We start from the raw sequence: 8,634 nt of genomic DNA on the forward strand, positions 1-8,634 counted from the left end.
ATTAGATGAATCCTAAATTCTACCTCCCTATCTGGTGGTAACCCTGGTAATTCTTCTGGGAATACATCTGGGTATTCTGAAACTACAGAAATTTTCTTAAGTTCTTTATCTTTAGTATTAATGATTACTGAAATCATTTATACTATTCCTTGCTTTTGTTCATAATTAGCAACTTTCATTACTAATATAAACTTTATGGGTTTACATGGCTTATCTCCTGTAATCATTATTACTTCTCTAGTGGGTGCACAAATTTCTATGGAAATCTTATCACAGATAATTTAAGCATGGTTGTTTACTAACCAATCCATTCCTAACACATCATCAAATTCAACTAATTTCATAGATAATGGGGTTGCAGAAATTTATGACTTAAAAGTTCTATTTCTACGTGTTGCAGAACCGTATTTATTTTAACTGAATTCCCATCTGTCGTTTCTACTGTAGAAATTTGCCTAATGCTGGTGAAAGGTAAGTTAAGAGTTTGGCAGAATGAAATATTTATAAAACTTTGGTTTGCACCAGAGTCAATTAATACTTTTGTGTAAACGTTGTGAACTAAGAACGTACCAGCTATCATATCTGGAATGAGCTCTGCTTCCTGAGCAGTCAGTTGGAAGGCTCTTACATTCCTTTTTGCTTCTTCTGCGGGTTTGGCTTTATTGTTAGATAGTTTGTTCAGTTTTGGACAATCTGGCCTAAGATGTCCAGCTTCTCCACAGTTGTAGCAGACTGAAAATCTCTTCCTCCTGCAGTCATCTTCTTGATGCCCTGGAATTTTGCAAAAATTGCAATATCCTTTGCTCTTCCAAAATGCTTTCTTTTGCAAGAATTGCAAAATGGGCTAGTGGAAGATTGCTCATTCCCTCCTTTCTTGAAATTGTTATGGTTACCCGGACGGAATCCTTGGGTAATCTTTTGGGCTACTTCCTTCCTTCTATTTTCTTCTCTTGTCCGTACTAGTTCGTCAGTCAGAGTATTGGCTAAATCCACCGCATCGTCAATCGTGCGAGGTTTCGCAGCCTTGACGATATTACGGATTTCAGCAATCAATCCCCAAATATAACGAGAAATAAGTACCGGCTCTGGCGAAGCCAGGGTTGGTACTACTCGAGCATACTCGAAGAATGTCGAAGTATACTTTCGACAATCTACATCCACCATCCGGTGGGTTAAAAACTTATTTGTCATTTGTTCCTTTTCATATTCGGGACAGAATTTTCTTTCTACAAAGCTCTTAAATTCTTCCCAGTTCATAGCATACGCCATCCTTCTTCCTTTTGCTTGTAACACCGTATTCCACCATTCTAGCGCCCCTTCTTTGAAAAGGTTTGACGCGTACATGACCTGATCATCCTGAGCACATTTACTTATGGCAATTACTGCCTCGGTTTTCTCTAACTAATGTAGTGCCGCAGTCGCTCCTTCATTGCCTGCAAACTCAGTGGGTTTACAAGCAAGAAATTCTTTGTAAGTGCAACCAGGCGTTGCAGCTTTCATTTTCTTAGGGGGGGGGGAGCTTGCCGTGGTTCATTCTCATGATTAGTATGATTATTGCCTCCGTTTACGCTATTACTGAAGTTATCTTCAGAAATACGTTTGCTAGGAACGATTTGTTGTGGTTCTATTGGATTTTTAACAGCAACAACGATTGCTGGAATAGCGTTGGCTATCCCTTGAGCAACGATATTTTCTATATCCTGCCTAGTCATATATTGATCCCCTGGTTGTTGCTCAGATTTATTAACCTCATTAACTGGTTCATTATTAGTATTTTCCATCTGATAATATATTTATTAGTATCAATAAATAACAACATAAAATAATCATATTAATTTCACAATACACATATAGCCAACTCATTGATTTCTTGATTTCCATTTATATTTAATAGTATGCATCAATACACACCCTTATCTTACAAAGTTTTATTTTAGGTTATTTTACAGACTGATTTTGAGTATTACTATTATACAACCACATTTCCATCAATCCCCTATCCTTTGTCAGATGATGTTCTAGTAATGGCGTTCCCTCTCATCGTATTTCCAGGAGATCTGTCCCCCAATCTCTTGGATCATATTCCCAGTATCTATTAGTTCTTTGCCAAAGTGGCGGAGTTTAGCCATATTCTCGTTACTCATTGGTGGATTTGGTAAAGGTTCTGGATTGAACTGAGGAAAAAGCTTATAGGGATTGTTTTGGAACTGTATTTCATTAGTTAACCATTCGTCTATTTGCGAGTGGATTGAAGGGTTTGGAATAGCTGGTTCTAAGTTCATTGGTAGTTGTGTTTCAAGAAAGTGAATAAAAACATTTTCATTAATAGGCTTAATAGTATTATAGCTTGCCAATATAAAATCTAGCTCTTCCTGAGATGGTAACCTTTCAATTTGCCTAGAACTTTCCCCAATTTCCATTTTCTTAGGCTTGGGTTTCTCGAGAGGTAAAGCGTTGAATTCTATAGGTTCTCCTATGCCTGGTATATACCTATTGAAATCTCTGGAAACCTCTATTCTTACTGGATAGAGATTTAAATTCTGAAGGGCGTCAGACAAGTCACTCATGCTGTTTAGCAAAATACACACAATTACTAAGTTAAAGTTTATAACAAAATTTTGCAGAAAAACTGTTAAATACTATTTCTTACTGGGTAACTACCAAAACAACGGAAATTTAAAACACACTAGGTTTTATTTGTAAATTTATTTATTTACTGAATAAGGCTTCTAGACTGTAGATAATAAAGGTACTAAAACTTGGGTCCAATTATTTAAGGATTTGCATTAATCGCTACATTGGCTACCATATAAAGATCTGCCCATACTGTACACAAGTAGTCAGATAATAAAACACATAATCACAAAATAGCAATTAATAAAAATTAAGTATTTTCTAAATACTTAATTGGCTTAAATTAGTGGCTCGATCAGTGGCTCTGATACCACCTTTTTCTGTCACGACCCCCGACCCAGTTTGACCCGTTTCAGGAGCCGCGGGACAGAAATCCCGTGGTATTTAATTTAGGCGACAGCGGAAGTCTTTTAAAACAGGATCTTTCAATATTTAAAACTGCCCGTTTACATAATTTAGGGATAAAACCCTGGTAATTTACAATCATTTGATTTCACTGGGAAATCTTTTATTTTACAAAACATGTTTCTTTATTTTATCATGAGCCACTTTCTTAAGCTTGTAGTGCTTCACGGCACTTTTCCTGGATCATAACAGATCACCTGAAACATGTTTGAAAAAGGTTTTGTCAGCGGGAAATACTGAGTGAGTTCATTCAGGTTTTATAAAATGACCCTTAGTTATAAAATTACAGCATAAGAGTGATTACAATGGTTTATATCTTATTTTTATCTGGCGCCGTGTCACAATGGTGACATGTCACAATGGTGACGATTGTCATACCACTATTAGGTCAATGAACCCAAATAGTGATGATTATCCCTAGTAGGTCAATGAACCTAACTGGGAGAAAATAAGTAATGTGCACAATACCCCACTAGCCAGTGATTCAAGATATCCACGACTTAGTCCCTGTAATTATAACTTTTGAAAATAATTTGAAGTATTGTAAAACAGTTGATAAAAAGAGAATGACTCACTTGCAGATTTAACGAACAGTGTATAAGCCTACTGATTTAGCCTTGGTTAACCTAATTTAAATATTAATGCACACAAACTGGGTTAGTAACTAATACAGCAGTTACGACAATTCACGAGATTAAATCCTCACAACGATTAACAAAGTGCAATACTTAAATATTCAGCGGATTCACAACGAATAACAGAGCATAGTCCGGATTTGGATAATACTCAAATATTCAAGTTGAAATCACGATGAATGATAAGGTATAAACCCAATTTGGGCAGCACTTAAACAATCGTTGGATAGTTTCAATCGATCGGACGTTGAATCGTAATAGCGATCGAGTTATTACCCTAATTGCGGCAGCGATATGTGAATCGTGTGTGTTAATTGTGGTAAACAGAACGTAACTCAGTGCCTAAAACGAATTTCTTCGTCGAACGTACGCAGAATATCAAGTGCCAATGTCTGCTATTTATACACTGATTTTGACATGCTTACGGACCGTAAGATTTTTTTTCCTTACGGTCCGTAAAGGACATCTGATCACTATAGGGTAGCCACGTGTGGGACTAGGCCTGCTGAGTTGATGATTTCTCCAAATTCGAATTCAACAACAAGTTATTTAGATAATCGTCCACTAGGGTTTACCCCCCCCCCCTGAGTTTTAGGGGCCCTGATCCTGATTCCGATTGTTCTGAAAATTTTAGGGTTTGTGCAGAATCACTTGGGTGTCTTAATTAGGGTTTTCTTAATAGATAATTAACATACTAAGTATTAATTTTAGTGAGAGTTGTTACACGCATAGCCCTTGGCTACCACCTACGCGGGTCGCGACAGTAAGGAGATCAGGCCGAAACCCTAGGGCGCCACGTGTTGAGACGCGTGTAGAGGCTACGAGTCGAATCAGCAACCCTAAGGAGCCTCGCGAGCCGCGAAGGCCTTGGCCGGAGTTTACGCGCGGCGCGATATAACAGTCTTGAACCGACACCCTCGTAATATTTTCTTATACCCTAAAATTTTTAATAATATCCCAATATGTCACTAAAAACACCCCATACGCGAAACGGGCCCCGAATACCTTAAATATTAATAAAAATAATTAAAAATAATGTTTTTAGGTTTGTCGCGGGCCGCGTAGAACCTTTAAGAATCTTACGCGGGTCGCTAGAGATCAAGGGTGTGGCGCAGCCCGGTGATGACATGTGTCATCATCGTGGCAGGTCTAGTCGATGATCCGGACAAGCTACAACGTTGACTGGGTTTGACGCGGGCCACGTAGCCCTATGTTAACATTTACGCGGGCCGTGTAAAAGTCGAAAACCAGCCCTATAAGTAGAGGGCATCGGATCTTCAGTCTGTTCGTTCAAAATCAAAATCTTTCTCTCAATTCTGAATAGTAGGCATTATACTCGAGTCCAATACCCCCCCCCCCCCAAATAGCGAAGTTCTGCTCCGTTTTAAGTATCATAACCCCTGGATACGTATTAGACACTCTGCCCGATTGATCTAGGGTTTCGTAACGGCTGTCGTGGTTCTGCCCGACGTAGTCGTTGGAATGCCGTCTCGGGGAGGGTATTGCTAATGTTAAAATGGGTTATTATACTAACACGCGTGCATTTGTGTAATTTATAGATTATTCCCAGGAAATCCTTACTGAAAATCCTAAGACAGCAATGTGAGTAATCTCCTTTTTGCAAACTGTTTTTACAAAACCTCACTTAATTAATTATATATTAAACAGTTATTGAGTATTTGTAAGAATACAATTATCATGAGTATGTTGGGGTTTTGTATACAAAATTTGTTACCCCCTGGTCAAGGAGTAACATTTCCACAAGTTGAGTATGACAGTACCATGGATGTTAATTGTTATAACTTGGAAACAAATGTAATTGCGAGACCGCCTTCAATACTGTAAAATGGTTTTTAATTAAACTTGATTAAACTGGGATTCACTCACCAGTATTTCCCACTGACAAAATGTTTTTAAAACGCGTTTCAGGTAACAAAATGTGAAAGCCAAATAGAAGCCAGCTAGACAGCACTGAAGGCTTGGAAAAGTGTCAATAAAGTTATCTAATAATAAAATAGATGTTTTTATTAAAAATAGGGTGTATCCCTATGAAGATATATGTACTGAAAACTTGGGTTTTACCCATGTGTTTAATGTTATGTAAATGTGGTATTTTACTCTGATAAAATATTTCCTAACTACGGTCCTGATGAAAATTACGCTGCCAAATTAGACAATAACAGGATACCACCGAAACTGGCCGCGGCCGCCCGTTCCCGGGTTTGTAACAGGGGGACGGGGGTTGCGACAGAAGGTGGTATCAGAGCTAAGCCACTGATTCAGCCACAGAAGTGTTCTGCTGACGCTAAAATTCAAAGTGTTAGGAAATAAATTACAGGAATACGTGCATAATTGTATTTTCCTGTTATGTGTTATCTGACTATTTGTTAGTTTACAGTATGAGCGACCAAGGACCATCTAACGCGTATCGTCAATTGTCTGGTTCGCCTAGGAGCGAAGGTGCCTCTTCTCAGCCTGCCCTCTCGGGGTACTCTGCTGATACAGAAGAAGGATATTCGTATTTAAGGCTCAATCTGAAGAGTCATTTCCTCAGAAAAAGAGGGGATGGTTCAGTAGGGGAGCACACGAGCGTAGAAAACGTATGAAAAAGTTGCAAGAACAGAGAGCACTAGCCGCAGCTAAAAGAGAAACTGATGCATATTCTCATGATATGCTTAATAGGGGAATAGCCAATATCCATATCTTAGCAACCATCGCAGCTGACCCTAACCTGGAGCAAATGTTAGCACCCCAACCACAACCACCAATTCCTGACCAACCAATGGAGATAGAAAACCCTGAAAACCAAGTAGAAATGTATGACTTCAATCCAGAAGAAATACCTAGGGTACCTGCACCAAATCCCTTAGACCCAAATTATGACCCATGGTGGGACGATAACAGGGACTTTGTGCAACACTACCCTATTCCAGAAGACATGCCAATGCAAAACCTAGAAGCCTACCCAGGTTTAGATCCTCTAGATCCCTATTTCGATAATGATGTATTCATTAGAGAAATCTTAGAGAATCCTTACCCATTTCAGGCCCCTACACCTCCATACCAGGAACCCGCACCCCAGATTCCGAACCCAGTCCTTGAACCTGCACCCCCAATGAGTGCAGAAAACGTACAAGAACTTAGGACATTCGGTGAGGAAATTTTAGAAAGGAGTGAACGGATGAGACAGGTGGGAGAGTGTCTCGTATGGAAATACGATGAAGGCAATATGGATTTTTGGATGAATCCATGTCCTTGAAACGATGGTGGAGATGGTAGAAATAATAATAATAATAATAATAATAATAATAATAATAATAATAATAATAATATAATATAATATAATAATAAAATATGGGTGTATGTGTATGAAAAAAAATACTGATGCCTATTACTAGTAGTGTAATTTTAAATTTCAGTTGGTATTGTAATTTTAATTTCAGTACTAGTGTGTAATAGACGCATAGTATATGAATAGAGTAAAAGTCGCAATGCTCGACGCTTTTGACCAAAGTGCGTGTCATGTGATTGGCTATATTCAAATATTATTGGTGATATTAATATGTGGTAAATGTTTAAAATTCAGATGGACAACGAAGTGAATCAGGAAAACCAGAATGATAATATCCAGAACGACAATAACTCGAATAATGATAATCTAAATAATGAGAATCCGAACAACAATAACAATGGAAACCAAGTGGATAATAGTGTCATCCAACACATGATGGCACAAGGAATCATAGATGCGACGCCATTTATTATCCAAACTGTTAAGGAAGCGGATAATAAAAGTAAGCATAGCAGTAAGCGACTAATTGAACCAGAACACAGCGTGAACAATGGACCCGTACTTCAAGTGCCCATTCCTAAAAGAAGAAGAACCATGCCGTATGGTTGTTCTTATAAAGAATTATGGTCCTGCAAACCAATAGAATTCTCGGGCAATGAAGGACCCATTGCAGCTCTACGCTGGATAGAAAAGACTGAGGCTGTCCTAAAAATAAGCAAGTGTGCTAAAGAAGATAAGATAATGTTTGCTTCTAATCTGTTTAAGAATTCAGCCCTAGAATGGTGGAACACTATCCTCTAGTCAAGAGCAAGTGATAGGGTATACAACATGGAATGGGAGGAGTTTAAAAATATGGTAGAAAGGAAATTCTGCCCTCCCAATGAAAAGGAGCAGATAGCAAATAAGTTTTTGAACCTTAGAATGACCGGAGTAGATAGTAAGGGTTATACTACTACATTCTTTAAATATGCTAGAATAGTACCGACCCTTGCATCACCTGAACCGGTATTAATCTCCCGATACATCTGGGGATTAATTGGAGAAATTAGGCATGTAGTCAAGGTAGCTAGACCTCAAACCATAGAAGAAGCTGTAGAACTAGCCAATACCTTGACAGATGAATTAATCCGTACTAGAGAAGAAGACCAGAGGAGAAACCTAATCCAAAGGCTTACCCAAGAATTCCGTTTTGGGAATTCCAACCGTAGGAATGTAGGTTCTACCTCTGCACCGTACTGTACTGCAAAACCTGTAGAAATAAGCATTCAGGAAGATGCTCCACTCACTGCAATTTCTGCAAAGCACCAGGACACAAGGAAGAAGATTGCAAGAGGAAATCTAGTAATGGACTATGCTTCAATTGTGGAGAAAAAGGCCACATCAAGCCAAATTGTCCGAAATTGGCTCCAGCTGAGAACAATAAGAACGCTAAAAATGCTAGAGCATTTGTTCTAACTGCAGATGAAGCCAAGATGATCCCGGACGTCATAGCTGGTAGATTTCTAGTTAATGATATTTTTGCTAAAGTATTATTTGACTCTGGTGCAAACCAAAGTTTTATTAATACTTCGTTTTGCAAACTTCTAAATCAATCATTAACTAAACTACCACAAGAATGTCTAATAGAGATAGCAAATGGAGAAACCGTTAGGATTTCTGAAATCTTGC

The sequence above is a fragment of the Helianthus annuus genome, chromosome 1 (genome assembly GCF_002127325.2).
Source record: "Helianthus annuus cultivar XRQ/B chromosome 1, HanXRQr2.0-SUNRISE, whole genome shotgun sequence".
Lineage (NCBI taxonomy): Eukaryota > Viridiplantae > Streptophyta > Magnoliopsida > Asterales > Asteraceae > Helianthus > Helianthus annuus.